The sequence below is a fragment of the Amblyomma americanum genome, chromosome 7, assembly GCF_052857255.1.
Source record: "Amblyomma americanum isolate KBUSLIRL-KWMA chromosome 7, ASM5285725v1, whole genome shotgun sequence".
Taxonomy (NCBI): Eukaryota; Metazoa; Arthropoda; class Arachnida; order Ixodida; family Ixodidae; genus Amblyomma; species Amblyomma americanum.
The window spans coordinates 182,616,330-182,637,237 of record NC_135503.1 but is presented as its reverse complement, the minus strand read 5'-3'; positions in this window follow the sequence as shown (position 1 = coordinate 182,637,237).

Below are 20,908 nucleotides of genomic sequence, written 5' to 3'. Positions count from 1 at the left end.
GTATCCCTATGATTTGAGCCGGAATACTAGTTTTCGTGCAGTTCTGAGAGAAAAAGTTTACACCTTTCTTTCGTCTACACTTCGACGACTTGTAAAATCGATGCTCGTGAATCTTGCTAGTTTCGATCAAAAACGATATATCCCGTTGTTTTGAGCCGGAATACAAGTTTTCGTGCAGTTCTGAGAGAAAAAGTTTACACCTTTCTCTCGACTACTCTTCGACGACTTGTAAAATCGATGCTCGTGAATCTTGCTAGTTTCGATTTGAAACGATGTATCCCGTTGTTTTGAGCCGCAATACAAGTTTTCGCGCTGTTCTGAGAGAAAACGATTACACCTTTCTCTCGTCTACTCTTCGACGACTTGTAAAATCGATGCTCGTGAATCTTGCTAGTTTCGATCTAAAACGATGTATTCCGTTGTTTTGAGCCGCAATACAAGTTTTCGCGCAGTTCTGAGAGAAGCCGTTTACACCTTTCTCTCGTCTACTCTTCGACGACTTGTAAAATCGATGCTCGTGAATCTTGCTAGTTTCAATCTAAAACAATGTATCCCGTTGTTTTGTGACGGAATACAAGTTTTCGTGCAGTTCTGAGAGAAAAAGTTTACACCTTTCTCTCGTCTACTCTTCGACGACTTGTAAAATTGATGCTCGTGAATCTTGCTAGTTTCAATCAAAAACGATATATCCCGTTGTTTTGAGCCGGAATACAAGTTTTCGTGCAGTTCTGAGAGAAAAAGTTTACACCTTTCTCTCGTCTACTCTTCGACAACTTGTAAAATCGATGCTCGTGAATCTTGCTAGTTTCGATCTGAAACGATGTATCCCGTTGTTTTGAGCCGCAATACATGTTTTCGCGCAGATCTGAGAGAAAAGGTTTACACCTTTATCTCGTCTACTATCCGACGACTTGTAAAATCGATGCTCGTGAATCTTGCTAGTTTCGATCAAAAACGATATATCCCGTTGTTTTGAACCGGAACACAAGTTTTCGCGCAGTTCTGAGAGAAAAAGTTTACACCTTTCTCTCGTCTACTCTTCGACGACTTGTAAAATCGATGCTCGTGAATTTTGCTAGTTTCGATCTAAAACGATGTATCCCGTTGTTTTGAGCCGGAATACAAGTTTTCGCGCAGTTCTGAGAGAAAACGTTTACACCTTTCTGTCGTCTACACTTCGACGACTTGTAAAATCGATGGTCGTGAATCTTGCTAGTTTCGATCTAAAACGATGTTTCCCTTTGATTTGAGCCGGAATACAAGTTTTCGTGCAGTTCTGAGAGAAAAAGTTTACACCTTTCTCTCGTCTACTCTTCGACAACTTGTAAAATCGATGCTCGTGAATCTTGCTAGTTTCGATCTGAAACGATGTATCCCGTTGTTTTGAGCCGCAATACAAGTTTTCGCGCAGATCTGAGAGAAAAAGTTTACACCTTTTTCTCGTCTACTATCCGACGACTTGTAAAATCGGTGTTCGTGAATTTTGCTAGTTTCGATCTAAAACGATGTATCCCTTTGATTTGAGCCGCAATACAAGTTTTCGTGCAGTTCTTATAGAAAAAGCTTTCTCATTTCTCTCGTCTACTCTTCGACAACTTGTAAAATTGATGCTCGTGAATCTTGCTAGTTTCGATCTGAAACGATGTATCCCGTTGTTTTGAGCCGCAATACAAGTTTTCGCGCAGATCTGAGAGAAAAAGTTTACACCTTTCTCTCGTCTACTCTTCGACGACTTGTAAAATCGATGCTCGTGAATTTTGCTAGTTTCGATCTAAAACGATGTATCCCGTTGTTTTAAGCCGGAATACAAGTTTTCGGGTTGTTCTGAGAGAAAAAGTTTACACCTTTCTGTCGTCTACACTTCGACGACTTGTAAAATCGATGGTCGTGAATCTTGCTAGTTTCGATCTAAAACGATGTTTCCCTTTGATTTGAGCCGGAATACAAGTTTTCGTGCAGTTCTGAGAGAAAAAGTTTACACCTTTCTCTCGTCTACTCTTCGACAACTTGTAAAATCGATGCTCGTGAATCTTGCTAGTTTCGATCTGAAACGATGTATCCCTTTGATTTGAGCCGGAATACAAGTTTTCGTGCAGTTCTGAGAGAAAACGTTTACACCTTTCTTTCGTCTACACTTCGACGACTTGTAAAATCGATGCTCGTGAATTTTGCTAGTTTCGATCTAAAACGATGTATCCCGTTGTTTTGAGCCGGAATACAAGTTTTCGCGCAGTTCTGAGAGAAAACGTTTACACCTTTCTTTCGTCCACACTTCGACGACTTGTAAAATCGATGCTCGTGAATTTTGCTAGTTTCGATCTAAAACGATGTATCCCGTTGTTTTGAGCCGGAATACAAGTTTTCGGGTTGTTCTGAGAGAAAAAGTTTACACCTTTCTGTCGTCTACACTTCGACGACTTGTAAAATCGATGGTCGTGAATCTTGCTAGTTTCGATCTAAAACGATGTTTCCCTTTGATTTGAGCCGGAATACAAGTTTTCGTGCAGTTCTGAGAGAAAAAGTTTACACCTTTCTCTCGTCTACTCTTCGACAACTTGTAAAATCGATGCTCGTGAATCTTGCTAGTTTCGATCTGAAACGATGTATCCCTTTGATTTGAGCCGGAATACAAGTTTTCGTGCAGTTCTGAGAGAAAACGTTTACACCTTTCTTTCGTCTACACTTCGACGACTTGTAAAATTGATGCTCGTGAATTTTGCTAGTTTCGATCTAAAACGATGTATCCCGTTGTTTTGAGCCGGAATACAAGTTTTCGCGCAGTTCTGAGAGAAAACGTTTACACCTTTCTTTCGTCTACACTTCGACGACTTGTAAAATCGATGCTCGTGAATCTTGCTAGTTTCGATCAAAAACGATATATCCCGTTGTTTTGAGCCGGAATACAAGTTTTCGCGCAGTTCTGAGAGAAAAAGTTTACACCTTTCTTTCGTCTACACTTCGACGACTTGTAAAATCGATGGTCGTGAATCTTGCTAGTTTCGATCTAAAACGATGTTTCCCTTTGATTTGAGCCGGAATACAAGTTTTCGTGCAGTTCTGAGAGAAAAAGTTTACACCTTTCTCTCGTCTACTCTTCGACAACTTGTAAAATCGATGCTCGTGAATCTTGCTAGTTTCGATCTGAAACGATGTATCCCTTTGATTTGAGCCGGAATACAAGTTTTCGTGCAGTTCTGAGAGAAAACGTTTACACCTTTCTTTCGTCTACACTTCGACAACTTGTAAAATTGATGCTCGTGAATTTTGCTAGTTTCGATCTAAAACGATGTATCCCGTTGTTTTGAGCCGGAATACAAGTTTTCGCGCAGTTCTGAGAGAAAACGTTTACACCTTTCTTTCGTCTACTATGCGACGACTTGTAAAATCGGTGTTCGTGAATTTTGCTAGTTTCGATCTAAAACGATGTATCCCTTTGATTTGAGCCGCAATACAAGTTTTCGGGTTGTTCTGAGAGAAAAAGTTTACACCTTTCTGTCGTCTACACTTCGACGACTTGTAAAATCTATGGTCGTGAATCTTGCTAGTTTCGATCTAAAACGATGTTTCCCTTTGATTTGAGCCGGAATACAAGTTTTCGTGCAGTTCTGAGAGAAAAAGTTTACACCTTTCTCTCGTCTACTCTTCGACAACTTGTAAAATCGATGCTCGTGAATCTTGCTAGTTTCGATCTGAAACGATGTATCCCTTTGATTTGAGCCGGAATACAAGTTTTCGTGCAGTTCTGAGAGAAAACGTTTACACCTTTCTTTCGTCTACACTTCGACGACTTGTAAAATCGATGCTCGTGAATTTTGCTAGTTTCGATCTAAAACGATGTATCCCGTTGTTTTGAGCCGGAATACAAGTTTTCGCGCAGTTCTGAGAGAAAACGTTTACACCTTTCTTTCGTCTACACTTCGACGACTTGTAAAATCGATGCTCGTGAATCTTGCTAGTTTCGATCAAAAACGATATATCCCGTTGTTTTGAGCCGGAATACAAGTTTTCGCGCAGTTCTGAGAGAAAAAGTTTACACCTTTCTTTCGTCTACACTTCGACGACTTGTAAAATCGATGGTCGTGAATCTTGCTAGTTTCGATCTAAAACGATGTATCCCGTTGTTTTTGAGCCGCAATACAAGTTTTCGCGCAGATCTGAGAGAAAACGTTTACACCTTTCTTTCGTCTACACTTCGACGACTTGTAAAATCGATGGTCGTGAATCTTGCTAGTTTCGATCTAAAACGATGTTTCCCTTTGATTTGAGCCGGAATACAAGTTTTCGTGCAGTTCTGAGAGAAAAAGTTTACACCTTTCTCTCGTCTACTCTTCGACAACTTGTAAAATCGATGCTCGTGAATCTTGCTAGTTTCGATCTGAAACAATGTATCCCGTTGTTTTGAGCCGCAAAACAAGTTTTCGCGCAGATCTGAGAGAAAAAGTTTACACCTTTTTCTCGTCTACTATGCGACGACTTGTAAAATCGGTGTTCGTGAATTTTGCTAGTTTCAATCTAAAACAATGTATCCCGTTGTTTTGTGACGGAATACAAGTTTTCGTGCAGTTCTGAGAGAAAAAGTTTACACCTTTCTCTCGTCTACTCTTCGACGACTTGTAAAATTGATGCTCGTGAATCTTGCTAGTTTCAATCAAAAACGATATATCCCGTTGTTTTGAGCCGGAATACAAGTTTTCGTGCAGTTCTGAGAGAAAAAGTTTACACCTTTCTCTCGTCTACTCTTCGACAACTTGTAAAATCGATGCTCGTGAATCTTGCTAGTTTCGATCTGAAACGATGTATCCCGTTGTTTTGAGCCGCAATACATGTTTTCGCGCAGATCTGAGAGAAAAGGTTTACACCTTTATCTCGTCTACTATCCGACGACTTGTAAAATCGATGCTCGTGAATCTTGCTAGTTTCGATCTGAAACGATGTATCCCGTTGTTTTGAGCCGCAATACATGTTTTCGCGCAGATCTGAGAGAAAAGGTTTACACCTTTATCTCGTCTACTATCCGACGACTTGTAAAATCGATGCTCGTGAATCTTGCTAGTTTCGATCAAAAACGATATATCCCGTTGTTTTGAACCGGAACACAAGTTTTCGCGCAGATCTGAGAGAAAAAGTTTACACCTTTTTCTCGTCTACTATGCGACGACTTGTAAAATCGGTGTTCGTGAATTTTGCTAGTTTCAATCTAAAACAATGTATCCCGTTGTTTTGAGCCGGAATACAAGTTTTCGCGCAGTTCTGAGAGAAAAAGTTTACACCTTTCTGTCGTCTACACTTCGACGACTTGTAAAATCGATGGTCGTGAATCTTGCTAGTTTCGATCTAAAACGATGTTTCCCTTTGATTTGAGCCGGAATACAAGTTTTCGTGCAGTTCTGAGAGAAAAAGTTTACACCTTTCTCTCGTCTACTCTTCGACAACTTGTAAAATCGATGCTCGTGAATCTTGCTAGTTTCGATCTGAAACGATGTATCCCGTTGTTTTGAGCCGCAATACAAGTTTTCGCGCAGATCTGAGAGAAAAAGTTTACACCTTTTTCTCGTCTACTATCCGACGACTTGTAAAATCGGTGTTCGTGAATTTTGCTAGTTTCGATCTAAAACGATGTATCCCTTTGATTTGAGCCGCAATACAAGTTTTCGTGCAGTTCTGAGAGAAAAAGCTTTCTCATTTCTCTCGTCTACTCTTCGACAACTTGTAAAATTGATGCTCGTGAATCTTGCTAGTTTCGATCTGAAACGATGTATCCCGTTGTTTTGAGCCGCAATACAAGTTTTCGCGCAGATCTGAGAGAAAAAGTTTACACCTTTCTCTCGTCTACTCTTCGACGACTTGTAAAATCGATGCTCGTGAATTTTGCTAGTTTCGATCTAAAACGATGTATCCCGTTGTTTTGAGCCGGAATACAAGTTTTCGGGTTGTTCTGAGAGAAAAAGTTTACACCTTTCTGTCGTCTACACTTCGACGACTTGTAAAATCGATGGTCGTGAATCTTGCTAGTTTCGATCTAAAACGATGTTTCCCTTTGATTTGAGCCGGAATACAAGTTTTCGTGCAGTTCTGAGAGAAAAAGTTTACACCTTTCTCTCGTCTACTCTTCGACAACTTGTAAAATCGATGCTCGTGAATCTTGCTAGTTTCGATCTGAAACGATGTATCCCTTTGATTTGAGCCGGAATACAAGTTTTCGTGCAGTTCTGAGAGAAAACGTTTACACCTTTCTTTCGTCTACACTTCGACGACTTGTAAAATCGATGCTCGTGAATTTTGCTAGTTTCGATCTAAAACGATGTATCCCGTTGTTTTGAGCCGGAATACAAGTTTTCGCGCAGTTCTGAGAGAAAACGTTTACACCTTTCTTTCGTCTACACTTCGACGACTTGTAAAATCGATGCTCGTGAATCTTGCTAGTTTCGATCAAAAACGATATATCCCGTTGTTTTGAGCCGGAATACAAGTTTTCGCGCAGTTCTGAGAGAAAAAGTTTACACCTTTCTTTCGTCTACACTTCGACGACTTGTAAAATCGATGGTCGTGAATCTTGCTAGTTTCGATCTAAAACGATGTATCCCGTTGTTTTTGAGCCGCAATACAAGTTTTCGCGCAGATCTGAGAGAAAACGTTTACACCTTTCTTTCGTCTACACTTCGACGACTTGTAAAATCGATGGTCGTGAATCTTGCTAGTTTCGATCTAAAACGATGTTTCCCTTTGATTTGAGCCGGAATACAAGTTTTCGTGCAGTTCTGAGAGAAAAAGTTTACACCTTTCTCTCGTCTACTCTTCGACAACTTGTAAAATCGATGCTCGTGAATCTTGCTAGTTTCGATCTGAAACAATGTATCCCGTTGTTTTGAGCCGCAAAACAAGTTTTCGCGCAGATCTGAGAGAAAAAGTTTACACCTTTTTCTCGTCTACTATGCGACGACTTGTAAAATCGGTGTTCGTGAATTTTGCTAGTTTCAATCTAAAACAATGTATCCCGTTGTTTTGTGACGGAATACAAGTTTTCGTGCAGTTCTGAGAGAAAAAGTTTACACCTTTCTCTCGTCTACTCTTCGACGACTTGTAAAATTGATGCTCGTGAATCTTGCTAGTTTCAATCAAAAACGATATATCCCGTTGTTTTGAGCCGGAATACAAGTTTTCGTGCAGTTCTGAGAGAAAAAGTTTACACCTTTCTCTCGTCTACTCTTCGACAACTTGTAAAATCGATGCTCGTGAATCTTGCTAGTTTCGATCTGAAACGATGTATCCCGTTGTTTTGAGCCGCAATACATGTTTTCGCGCAGATCTGAGAGAAAAGGTTTACACCTTTATCTCGTCTACTATCCGACGACTTGTAAAATCGATGCTCGTGAATCTTGCTAGTTTTGATCAAAAACGATATATCCCGTTGTTTTGAGCCGGAATACAAGTTTTCGCGCAGTTCTGAGAGAAAAAGTTTACACCTTTCTCTCGTCTACTCTTCGACGACTTGTAAAATCGATGCTCGTGAATTTTGCTAGTTTCGATCTAAAACGATGTATCCCGTTGTTTTGAGCCGGAATACAAGTTTTCGCGCAGTTCTGAGAGAAAAAGTTTACACCTTTCTGTCGTCTACACTTCGACGACTTGTAAAATCGATGGTCGTGAATCTTCCTAGTTTCGATCTAAAACGATGTTTCCCTTTGATTTGAGCCGGAATACAAGTTTTCGTGCAGTTCTGAGAGAAAAAGTTTACACCTTTCTCTCGTCTACTCTTCGACAACTTGTAAAATCGATGCTCGTGAATCTTGCTAGTTTCGATCTGAAACGATGTATCCCGTTGTTTTGAGCCGCAATACAAGTTTTCGCGCAGATCTGAGAGAAAAAGTTTACACCTTTTTCTCGTTTACTATCCGACGACTTGTAAAATCGGTGTTCGTGAATTTTGCTAGTTTCGATCTAAAACGATGTATCCCTTTGATTTGAGCCGCAATACAAGTTTTCGTGCAGTTCTGAGAGAAAAAGCTTTCTCATTTCTCTCGTCTACTCTTCGACAACTTGTAAAATTGATGCTCGTGAATCTTGCTAGTTTCGATCTGAAACGATGTATCCCGTTGTTTTGAGCCGCAATACAAGTTTTCGCGCAGATCTGAGAGAAAAAGTTTACACCTTTCTCTCGTCTACTCTTCGACGACTTGTAAAATCGATGCTCGTGAATTTTGCTAGTTTCGATCTAAAACGATGTATCCCGTTGCTTTGAGCCGGAATACAAGTTTTCGGGTTGTTCTGAGAGAAAAAGTTTACACCTTTCTGTCGTCTACACTTCGACGACTTGTAAAATCGATGGTCGTGAATCTTGCTAGTTTCGATCTAAAACGATGTTTCCCTTTGATTTGAGCCGGAATACAAGTTTTCGTGCAGTTCTGAGAGAAAAAGTTTACACCTTTCTCTCGTCTACTCTTCGACAACTTGTAAAATCGATGCTCGTGAATCTTGCTAGTTTCGATCTGAAACGATGTATCCCTTTGATTTGAGCCGGAATACAAGTTTTCGTGCAGTTCTGAGAGAAAACGTTTACACCTTTCTTTCGTCTACACTTCGACGACTTGTAAAATCGATGCTCGTGAATTTTGCTAGTTTCGATCTAAAACGATGTATCCCGTTGTTTTGAGCCGGAATACAAGTTTTCGCGCAGTTCTGAGAGAAAACGTTTACACCTTTCTTTCGTCTACACTTCGACGACTTGTAAAATCGATGCTCGTGAATCTTGCTAGTTTCGATCAAAAACGATATATCCCGTTGTTTTGAGCCGGAATACAAGTTTTCGCGCAGTTCTGAGAGAAAAAGTTTACACCTTTCTTTCGTCTACACTTCGACGACTTGTAAAATCGATGGTCGTGAATCTTGCTAGTTTCGATCTAAAACGATGTATCCCGTTGTTTTTGAGCCGCAATACAAGTTTTCGCGCAGATCTGAGAGAAAACGTTTACACCTTTCTTTCGTCTACACTTCGACGACTCGTAAAATAGATGCTCGTGAGTCTTGCAAGTTTCGATCTAACACGATGTATCCCGTTGTTTTGAGCCGGAATAGAAGTTTTCGCGCAGTTCTGAGAGAAAAAGTTTACACCTTTCTTTCGTCTACACTTCGACGACTTGTAAAATCGATGCTCGTGAATCTTGCTAGTTTCGATCTAAAACGATGTATCCCTTTGATTTGAGCCGGAATACTAGTTTTCGTGCAGTTCTGAGAGAAAAAGTTTACACCTTTCTTTCGTCTACACTTCGACGACTTGTAAAATCGATGCTCGTAAATCTTGCTAGTTTCGATCAAAAACGATATATCCCGTTGTTTTGAGCCGGAATACAAGTTTTCGTGCAGTTCTGAGAGAAAAAGTTTACACCTTTCTCTCGTCTACTCTTCGACGACTTGTAAAATCGATGCTCGTGAATCTTGCTAGTTTCGATTTGAAACGATGTATCCCGTTGTTTTGAGCCGCAATACAAGTTTTCGCGCTGTTCTGAGAGAAAACGATTACACCTTTCTCTCGTCTACTCTTCGACGACTTGTAAAATCAATGCTCGTGAATCTTGCTAGTTTCGATCTAAAACGATGTATCCCGTTGTTTTGAGCCGCAATACAAGTTTTCGCGCAGTTCTGAGAGAAAACATTTAGACCTTTTCTTCGTCTACTCTTCGACGACTTGTAAAATTGATGCTTGTGAATCTTGCTAGTTTCGATCTAAAACGATGAATCCCGTTGTTTTGAGCCGCAATACAAGTTTTCGAGTTGTTCTGAGAGAAAAAGTTTTCACATTTCTCTCGTCTACTCTTCAACGACTTGTAAAATCGATGCTCGTGAGTCTTGCTAGTTTCGATCTAACACAATGTATCCCTATGATTTGAGCCGGAATACTAGTTTTCGTGCAGTTCTGAGAGAAAAAGTTTACACCTTTCTTTCGTCTACACTTCGACGACTTGTAAAATCGATGCTCGTGAATCTTGCTAGTTTCGATCAAAAACGATATATCCCGTTGTTTTGAGCCGGAATACAAGTTTTCGTGCAGTTCTGAGAGAAAAAGTTTACACCTTTCTCTCGTCTACTCTTCGACGACTTGTAAAATCGATGCTCGTGAATCTTGCTAGTTTCGATTTGAAACGATGTATCCCGTTGTTTTGAGCCGCAATACAAGTTTTCGCGCTGTTCTGAGAGAAAACGATTACACCTTTCTCTCGTCTACTCTTCGACGACTTGTAAAATCGATGCTCGTGAATCTTGCTAGTTTCGATCTAAAACGATGTATCCCGTTGTTTTGAGCCGCAATACAAGTTTTCGCGCAGTTCTGAGAGAAGCCGTTTACACCTTTCTCTCGTCTACTCTTCGACGACTTGTAAAATCGATGCTCGTGAATCTTGCTAGTTTCAATCTAAAACAATGTATCCCGTTGTTTTGTGACGGAATACAAGTTTTCGTGCAGTTCTGAGAGAAAAAGTTTACACCTTTCTCTCGTCTACTCTTCGACGACTTGTAAAATTGATGCTCGTGAATCTTGCTAGTTTCAATCAAAAACGATATATCCCGTTGTTTTGAGCCGGAATACAAGTTTTCGTGCAGTTCTGAGAGAAAAAGTTTACACCTTTCTCTCGTCTACTCTTCGACAACTTGTAAAATCGATGCTCGTGAATCTTGCTAGTTTCGATCTGAAACGATGTATCCCGTTGTTTTGAGCCGCAATACATGTTTTCGCGCAGATCTGAGAGAAAAGGTTTACACCTTTATCTCGTCTACTATCCGACGACTTGTAAAATCGATGCTCGTGAATCTTGCTAGTTTCGATCAAAAACGATATATCCCGTTGTTTTGAACCGGAACACAAGTTTTCGCGCAGTTCTGAGAGAAAAACTTTACACCTTTCTCTCGTCTACTCTTCGACGACTTGTAAAATCGATGCTCGTGAATTTTGCTAGTTTCGATCTAAAACGATGTATCCCGTTGTTTTGAGCCGGAATACAAGTTTTCGCGCAGTTCTGAGAGAAAAAGTTTACACCTTTCTGTCGTCTACACTTCGACGACTTGTAAAATCGATGGTCGTGAATCTTGCTAGTTTCGATCTAAAACGATGTTTCCCTTTGATTTGAGCCGGAATACAAGTTTTCGTGCAGTTCTGAGAGAAAAAGTTTACACCTTTCTCTCGTCTACTCTTCGACAACTTGTAAAATCGATGCTCGTGAATCTTGCTAGTTTCGATCTGAAACGATGTATCCCGTTGTTTTGAGCCGCAATACAAGTTTTCGCGCAGATCTGAGAGAAAAAGTTTACACCTTTTTCTCGTCTACTATCCGACGACTTGTAAAATCGGTGTTCGTGAATTTTGCTAGTTTCGATCTAAAACGATGTATCCCTTTGATTTCAGCCGCAATACAAGTTTTCGTGCCGTTCTGAGAGAAAAAGCTTTCTCATTTCTCTCGTCTACTCTTCGACAACTTGTAAAATTGATGCTCGTGAATCTTGCTAGTTTCGATCTGAAACGATGTATCCCGTTGTTTTGAGCCGCAATACAAGTTTTCGCGCAGATCTGAGAGAAAAAGTTTACACCTTTCTCTCGTCTACTCTTCGACGACTTGTAAAATCGATGCTCGTGAATTTTGCTAGTTTCGATCTAAAACGATGTATCCCGTGTTTTGAGCCGGAATACAAGTTTTCGGGTTGTTCTGAGAGAAAAAGTTTACACCTTTCTGTCGTCTACACTTCGACGACTTGTAAAATCGATGGTCGTGAATCTTGCTAGTTTCGATCTAAAACGATGTTTCCCTTTGATTTGAGCCGGAATACAAGTTTTCGTGCAGTTCTGAGAGAAAAAGTTTACACCTTTCTCTCGTCTACTCTTCGACAACTTGTAAAATCGATGCTCGTGAATCTTGCTAGTTTCGATCTGAAACGATGTATCCCTTTGATTTGAGCCGGAATACAAGTTTTCGTGCAGTTCTGAGAGAAAACGTTTACACCTTTCTTTCGTCTACACTTCGACGACTTGTAAAATCGATGCTCGTGAATTTTGCTAGTTTCGATCTAAAACGATGTATCCCGTTGTTTTGAGCCGGAATACAAGTTTTCGCGCAGTTCTGAGAGAAAACGTTTACACCTTTCTTTCGTCTACACTTCGACGACTTGTAAAATCGATGCTCGTGAATCTTGCTAGTTTCGATCAAAAACGATATATCCCGTTGTTTTGAGCCGGAATACAAGTTTTCGCGCAGTTCTGAGAGAAAAAGTTTACACCTTTCTTTCGTCTACACTTCGACGACTTGTAAAATCGATGGTCGTGAATCTTGCTAGTTTCGATCTAAAACGATGTATCCCGTTGTTTTTGAGCCGCAATACAAGTTTTCGCGCAGATCTGAGAGAAAACGTTTACACCTTTCTTTCGTCTACACTTCGACGACTCGTAAAATCGATGCTCGTGAGTCTTGCAAGTTTCGATCTAACACGATGTATCCCGTTGTTTTGAGCCGGAATAGAAGTTTTCGCGCAGTTCTGAGAGAAAAAGTTTACACCTTTCTTTCGTCTACACTTCGACGACTTGTAAAATCGATGCTCGTGAATCTTGCTAGTTTCGATCTAAAACGATGTATCCCTTTGATTTGAGCCGGAATACAAGTTTTCGTGCAGTTCTGAGAGAAAACGTTTACACCTTTCTTTCGTCTACACTTCGACGACTTGTAAAATCGATGCTCGTGAATTTTGCTAGTTTCGATCTAAAACGATGTATCCCTTTGATTTGAGCCGGAATACTAGTTTTCGTGCAGTTCTGAGAGAAAAAGTTTACACCTTTCTTTCGTCTACACTTCGACGACTTGTAAAATCGATGCTCGTAAATCTTGCTAGTTTCGATCAAAAACGATATATCCCGTTGTTTTGAGCCGGAATACAAGTTATCGTGCAGTTCTGAGAGAAAAAGTTTACACCTTTCTCTCGTCTACTCTTCGACGACTTGTAAAATCGATGCTCGTGAATCTTGCTAGTTTCGATTTGAAACGATGTATCCCGTTGTTTTGAGCCGCAATACAAGTTTTCGCGCTGTTCTGAGAGAAAACGATTACACCTTTCTCTCGTCTACTCTTCGACGACTTGTAAAATCAATGCTCGTGAATCTTGCTAGTTTCGATCTAAAACGATGTATCCCGTTGTTTTGAGCCGCAATACAAGTTTTCGCGCAGTTCTGAGAGAAAACATTTAGACCTTTTCTTCGTCTACTCTTCGACGACTTGTAAAATTGATGCTTGTGAATCTTGCTAGTTTCGATCTAAAACGATGAATCCCGTTGTTTTGAGCCGCAATACAAGTTTTCGGGTTGTTCTGAGAGAAAAAGTTTTCACATTTCTCTCGTCTACTCTTCAACGACTTGTAAAATCGATGCTCGTGAGTCTTGCTAGTTTCGATCTAACACGATGTATCCCGTTGTTTTGAGCCGGAATAGAAGTTTTCGCGCAGTTCTGAGAGAAAACGTTTACACCTATCTGTCGTCTACTCTTCGACGACTTGTAAAATCGATGCTCGTGAATCTTGCTAGTTTCGATCTAAAACGATGTATCCCGTTGTTTTGAGCCGGAATACAAGTTTTCGGGCTGTTCTGAGAGAAGACGTTTACACCCTTCTCTCGTCTACTCTTCGACAACTTGTAAAATCGATGCTCGTGAATTGTGCTAGTTTTGATCGAAAACGATGTATCCCGTTGTTTTGAGACGGAATACAAGTTTTCGCGCAGTTCTGAGAGGAAAAGTTTACACCTTTCTTTCGTCTACTCTTCGACGACTTCTAAAATCGATGCTCGTGAATCTTGCTAGTTTCGATCTAAAACGATGTATCCCGTTGTTTTGAGCCGGAATACAAGTTTTCGTGCAGTTCTGAGAGAAAACGTTTACACCTCTCTCTCGTCTACTCTTCGACGGCTTGTAAAATCGATGCTCGTGAATCTTGCTAGTTTCGATCAAAAACGATATATCCCGTTGTTTTGAGCCGGAATACAAGTTTTCGTGCAGTTCTGAGAGAAAAAGTTTACACCTTTCTCTCGTCTACTCTTCGACAACTTGTAAAATCGATGCTCGTGAATCTTGCTAGTTTCGATCTGAAACGATGTATCCCGTTGTTTTGAGCCGCAATACAAGTTTTCGCGCAGATCTGAGAGAAAAGGTTTACACCTTTATCTCGTCTACTATCCGACGACTTGTAAAATCGATGCTCGTGAATCCTGCTAGTTTCGATCAAAAACGATATATCCCGTTGTTTTGAGCCGGAATACAAGTTTTCGCGCAGTTCTGAGAGAAAAAGTTTACACCTTTCTCTCGTCTACTCTTCGACGACTTGTAAAATCGGTGTTCGTGAATTTTGCTAGTTTCGATCTAAAACGATGTATCCCTTTGATTTGAGCCGGAATACAAGTTTTCGTGCAGTTCTGAGAGAAAAAGCTTTCACATTTCTCTCGTCTACTCTTCGACGACTTGTAAAATCGATGCTCGTGAATCTCGCTAGTTCCGATCTAAAACGATGTATCCCGTTGTTTTGAGCCGGAATACAAGTTTTCGCGCAGTTCTGAGAGAAAAAGTTTACACCTCTCTCTCGTGTTCTCTTCGACGACTTGTAAAATCGTTGCTCGTGAATTTTGCTAGTTTCGATCTAAAACGATGTATCCCGTTGTTTTGAGCCGGAATACAAGTTTTCGCGCAGTTCTGAGAGAAAAAGTTTACACCTTTCTTTCGTCTACACTTCGACGACTTGTAAAATCGATGCTCGTGAATCTTGCTAGTTTCGATCTAAAACGATGTATCCCTTTGATTTGAGCCGGAATACAAGTTTTCGTGCAGTTCTGAGACAATAGGTTTACACCTTTCTTTCGTCTACACTTCGACGACTTGTAAAATCGATGGTCGTGAATCTTGCTAGTTTCGATCTAAAACGATGTATCCCTTTGATTTGACCCGGAATACAAGTTTTCGTGCCGTTCTGAGAGAAAAAGTTTACACCTTTCTCTCGTCTACTCTTCGACAACTTGTAAAATTGATGCTCGTGAATCTTGCTAGTCTCGATCTGAAACGATGTATCCCGTTGTTTTGAGCCGCAATACAAGTTTTTGCGCAGATCTGAGAGAAAAAGTTTACACCTTTCTCTCGTCTACTATCCGACGACTTGTAAAATCGATGCTCGTGAATCTTGCTAGTTTCGATCAAAAACGATATATCCCGTTGTTTTTAGCCGGAATACAAGTTTTCGCGCAGTTCTGAGAGAAAAAGTTTACACCTTTCTTTCGTCTACACTTCGACGACTTGTAAAATCGATGCTCGTGAATCTTGCTAGTTTCGATCTAAAGCGATGTATCCCTTTGATTTGAGCCGGAATACAAGTTTTCGTGCAGTTCTGAGAAAAAACGTTTACACCTTTCTTTCGTCTACACTTCGACGACTTGTAAAATCGATGGTCGTGAATCTTGCTAGTTTCGATCTAAAACGATGTATCCCGTTGTTTTGAGCCGGAATACAAGTTTTCGCGCAGTTCTGAGAGAAAAAGTTTACACCTTTCTTTCGTCTACACTTCGACGACTTGTAAAATCGATGGTCGTGAATCTTGCTAGTTTCGATCTAAAACGATGTATCCCTTTGATTTGAGCCGGAATACAAGTTTTCGTGCAGTTCTGAGAGAAAAAGTTTACACCTTTCTTTCGTCTACACTTCGACGACTCGTAAAATCGATGCTCGTGAGTCTTGCTAGTTTCGATCTAACACGATGTATCCCGTTGTTTTGAGCCGGAATAGAAGTTTTCGCGCAGTTCTGAGAGAAACCGTTTCCACCTTTCTTTCGTCTACACTTCGACGACTTGTAAAATCGATGCTCGTGAATCTTGCTAGTTTCGATCTAAAACGATGTATCCCTTTGATTTGAGCCGGAATACAAGTTTTCGTGCAGTTCTGAGAGAAAACGTTTACACCTTTCTCTCGTCTACTCTTCGACAACTTGTAAAATCGATGCTCGTGAATCTTGCTAGATTCGATCAAAAACGATGTATCCCTTTGATTTGAGCCGGAATACAAGTTTTCGTGCAGTTCTGAAAGAAAAAGTTTACACCTTTCTTTCGTCTACACTTCGACGACTTGTAAAATCGATGGTCGTGAATCTTGCTAGTTTCGATCTAAAACGATGTATCCCTTTGATTTGACCCGAAATACAAGTTTTCGTGCTGTTCTGAGAGAAAAAGTTTACACCTTTCTCTCGTCTACGCTTCGACAACTTGTAAAATCGATGCTCGTGAATCTTGCTAGTTTCGATCTGAAACGATGTATCCCGTTGTTTTGAGCCGCAATACAAGTTTTCGCGCTGTTCTGAGAGAAAACGATTACACCTTTCTCTCGTCTACTCTTCGACGACTTGTAAAATCGATGCTCGTGAATCTTGCTAGTTTCGATCTAAAACGATGTATCCCGTTGTTTTGAGCCGCAATACAAGTTTTCGCGCAGTTCTGAGAGAAACCGTTTACACTTTTCTCTCGTCTACTCTTCGACGACTTGTAAAATCGATGCTCGTGAATCTTGCTAGTTTCAATCTAAAACAATGTATCCCGTTGTTTTGTGACGGAATACAAGTTTTCGCGCAGTTCTGAGAGAAAACGTTTAGACCTTTCTTTCGTCTACTCTTCGACGACTTGTAAAATTGATGCTTGTGAATCTTGCTAGTTTCGATCTGAAACGATATATCCCGTTGTTTTGAGCCGCAATACAAGTTTTCGCGCAGATCTGAGAGAAAAGGTTTACACCTTTCTCTCGTCTACTATCCGAGGACTTGTAAAATCGATGCTCGTGAATCTTGCTAGTTTCGATCAAAAACGATATATCCCGTTGTTTTGAGCCGGAATACAAGTTTTCGCGCAGTTCTGAGAGAAAACGTTTAGACCTTTCCTTCGTCTACTCTTCGACGACTTGTAAAATCGATGCTCGTGAATCTTGCTAGTTTCGATCTAAAACGATGTATTCCGTTGTTTTGAGCCGGAATACAAGTTTTCGTGCAGTTCTGAGAGAAAAAGTTTACACCTTTCTCTCGTCTACTCTTCGACGACTTGTAAAATTGATGCTCGTGAATCTTGCTAGTCTCGATCTGAAACGATGTATCCCGTTGTTTTGAGCCGCAATACAAGTTTTTGCGCAGATCTGAGAGAAAAAGTTTACACCTTTCTCTCGTCTACTATCCGACGACTTGTAAAATCGATGCTCGTGAATCTTGCTAGTTTCGATCAAAAACGATATATCCCGTTGTTTTGAGCCGGAATACAAGTTTTCGCGCAGTTCTGAGAGAAAAAGTTTACACCTTTCTTTCGTCTACACTTCGACGACTTGTAAAATCGATGCTCGTGAATTTTGCTAGTTTCGATCTAAAACGATGTATCCCGTTGTTTTGAGCCGGAATACAAGTTTTCGCGCAGTTCTGAGAGAAAACGTTTACACCTTTCTTTCGTCTACACTTCGACGACTTGTAAAATCGATGCTCGTGAATCTTGCTAGTTTCGATCAAAAACGATATATCCCGTTGTTTTGAGCCGGAATACAAGTTTTCGCGCAGTTCTGAGAGAAAAAGTTTACACCTTTCTTTCGTCTACACTTCGACGACTTGTAAAATCGATGGTCGTGAATCTTGCTAGTTTCGATCTAAAACGATGTATCCCGTTGTTTTTGAGCCGCAATACAAGTTTTCGCGCAGATCTGAGAGAAAACGTTTACACCTTTCTTTCGTCTACACTTCGACGACTCGTAAAATAGATGCTCGTGAGTCTTGCAAGTTTCGATCTAACACGATGTATCCCGTTGTTTTGAGCCGGAATAGAAGTTTTCGCGCAGTTCTGAGAGAAAAAGTTTACACCTTTCTTTCGTCTACACTTCGACGACTTGTAAAATCGATGCTCGTGAATCTTGCTAGTTTCGATCTAAAACGATGTATCCCTTTGATTTGAGCCGGAATACTAGTTTTCGTGCAGTTCTGAGAGAAAAAGTTTACACCTTTCTTTCGTCTACACTTCGACGACTTGTAAAATCGATGCTCGTAAATCTTGCTAGTTTCGATCAAAAACGATATATCCCGTTGTTTTGAGCCGGAATACAAGTTTTCGTGCAGTTCTGAGAGAAAAAGTTTACACCTTTCTCTCGTCTACTCTTCGACGACTTGTAAAATCGATGCTCGTGAATCTTGCTAGTTTCGATTTGAAACGATGTATCCCGTTGTTTTGAGCCGCAATACAAGTTTTCGCGCTGTTCTGAGAGAAAACGATTACACCTTTCTCTCGTCTACTCTTCGACGACTTGTAAAATCAATGCTCGTGAATCTTGCTAGTTTCGATCTAAAACGATGTATCCCGTTGTTTTGAGCCGCAATACAAGTTTTCGCGCAGTTCTGAGAGAAAACATTTAGACCTTTTCTTCGTCTACTCTTCGACGACTTGTAAAATTGATGCTTGTGAATCTTGCTAGTTTCGATCTAAAACGATGAATCCCGTTGTTTTGAGCCGCAATACAAGTTTTCGAGTTGTTCTGAGAGAAAAAGTTTTCACATTTCTCTCGTCTACTCTTCAACGACTTGTAAAATCGATGCTCGTGAGTCTTGCTAGTTTCGATCTAACACAATGTATCCCTATGATTTGAGCCGGAATACTAGTTTTCGTGCAGTTCTGAGAGAAAAAGTTTACACCTTTCTTTCGTCTACACTTCGACGACTTGTAAAATCGATGCTCGTGAATCTTGCTAGTTTCGATCAAAAACGATATATCCCGTTGTTTTGAGCCGGAATACAAGTTTTCGTGCAGTTCTGAGAGAAAAAGTTTACACCTTTCTCTCGTCTACTCTTCGACGACTTGTAAAATCGATGCTCGTGAATCTTGCTAGTTTCGATTTGAAACGATGTATCCCGTTGTTTTGAGCCGCAATACAAGTTTTCGCGCTGTTCTGAGAGAAAACGATTACACCTTTCTCTCGTCTACTCTTCGACGACTTGTAAAATCGATGCTCGTGAATCTTGCTAGTTTCGATCTAAAACGATGTATCCCGTTGTTTTGAGCCGCAATACAAGTTTTCGCGCAGTTCTGAGAGAAGCCGTTTACACCTTTCTCTCGTCTACTCTTCGACGACTTGTAAAATCGATGCTCGTGAATCTTGCTAGTTTCAATCTAAAACAATGTATCCCGTTGTTTTGTGACGGAATACAAGTTTTCGTGCAGTTCTGAGAGAAAAAGTTTACACCTTTCTCTCGTCTACTCTTCGACGACTTGTAAAATTGATGCTCGTGAATCTTGCTAGTTTCAATCAAAAACGATATATCCCGTTGTTTTGAGCCGGAATACAAGTTTTCGTGCAGTTCTGAGAGAAAAAGTTTACACCTTTCTCTCGTCTACTCTTCGACAACTTGTAAAATCGATGCTCGTGAATCTTGCTAGTTTCGATCTGAAACGATGTATCCCGTTGTTTTGAGCCGCAATACATGTTTTCGCGCAGATCTGAGAGAAAAGGTTTACACCTTTATCTCGTCTACTATCCGACGACTTGTAAAATCGATGCTCGTGAATCTTGCTAGTTTCGATCAAAAACGATATATCCCGTTGTTTTGAACCGGAACACAAGTTTTCGCGCAGTTCTGAGAGAAAAAGTTTACACCTTTCTCTCGTCTACTCTTCGACGACTTGTAAAATCGATGCTCGTGAATTTTGCTAGTTTCGATCTAAAACGATGTATCCCGTTGTTTTGAGCCGGAATACAAGTTTTCGCGCAGTTCTGAGAGAAAAAGTTTACACCTTTCTGTCGTCTACACTTCGACGACTTGTAAAATCGATGGTCGTGAATCTTGCTAGTTTCGATCTAAAACGATGTTTCCCTTTGATTTGAGCCGGAATACAAGTTTTCGTGCAGTTCTGAGAGAAAAAGTTTACACCTTTCTCTCGTCTACTCTTCGACAACTTGTAAAATCGATGCTCGTGAATCTTGCTAGTTTCGATCTGAAACGATGTATCCCGTTGTTTTGAGCCGCAATACAAGTTTTCGCGCAGATCTGAGAGAAAAAGTTTACACCTTTTTCTCGTCTACTATCCGACGACTTGTAAAATCGGTGTTCGTGAATTTTGCTAGTTTCGATCTAAAACGATGTATCCCTTTGATTTCAGCCGCAATACAAGTTTTCGTGCCGTTCTGAGAGAAAAAGCTTTCTCATTTCTCTCGTCTACTCTTCGACAACTTGTAAAATTGATGCTCGTGAATCTTGCTAGTTTCGATCTGAAACGATGTATCCCGTTGTTTTGAGCCGCAATACAAGTTTTCGCGCAGATCTGAGAGAAAAAGTTTACACCTTTCTCTCGTCTACTCTTCGACGACTTGTAAAATCGATGCTCGTGAATTTTGCTAGTTTCGATCTAAAACGATGTATCCCGTGTTTTGAGCCGGAATACAAGTTTTCGGGTTGTTCTGAGAGAAAAAGTTTACACCTTTCTGTCGTCTACACTTCGACGACTTGTAAAATCGATGGTCGTGAATCTTGCTAGTTTCGATCTAAAACGATGTTTCCCTTTGATTTGAGCCGGAATACAAGTTTTCGTGCAGTTCTGAGAGAAAAAGTTTACACCTTTCTCTCGTCTACTCTTCGACAACTTGTAAAATCGATGCTCGTGAATCTTGCTAGTTTCGATCTGAAACGATGTATCCCTTTGATTTGAGCCGGAATACAAGTTTTCGTGCAGTTCTGAGAGAAAACGTTTACACCTTTCTTTCGTCTACACTTCGACGACTTGTAAAATCGATGCTCGTGAATTTTGCTAGTTTCGATCTAAAACGATGTATCCCGTTGTTTTGAGCCGGAATACAAGTTTTCGCGCAGTTCTGAGAGAAAACGTTTACACCTTTCTTTCGTCTACACT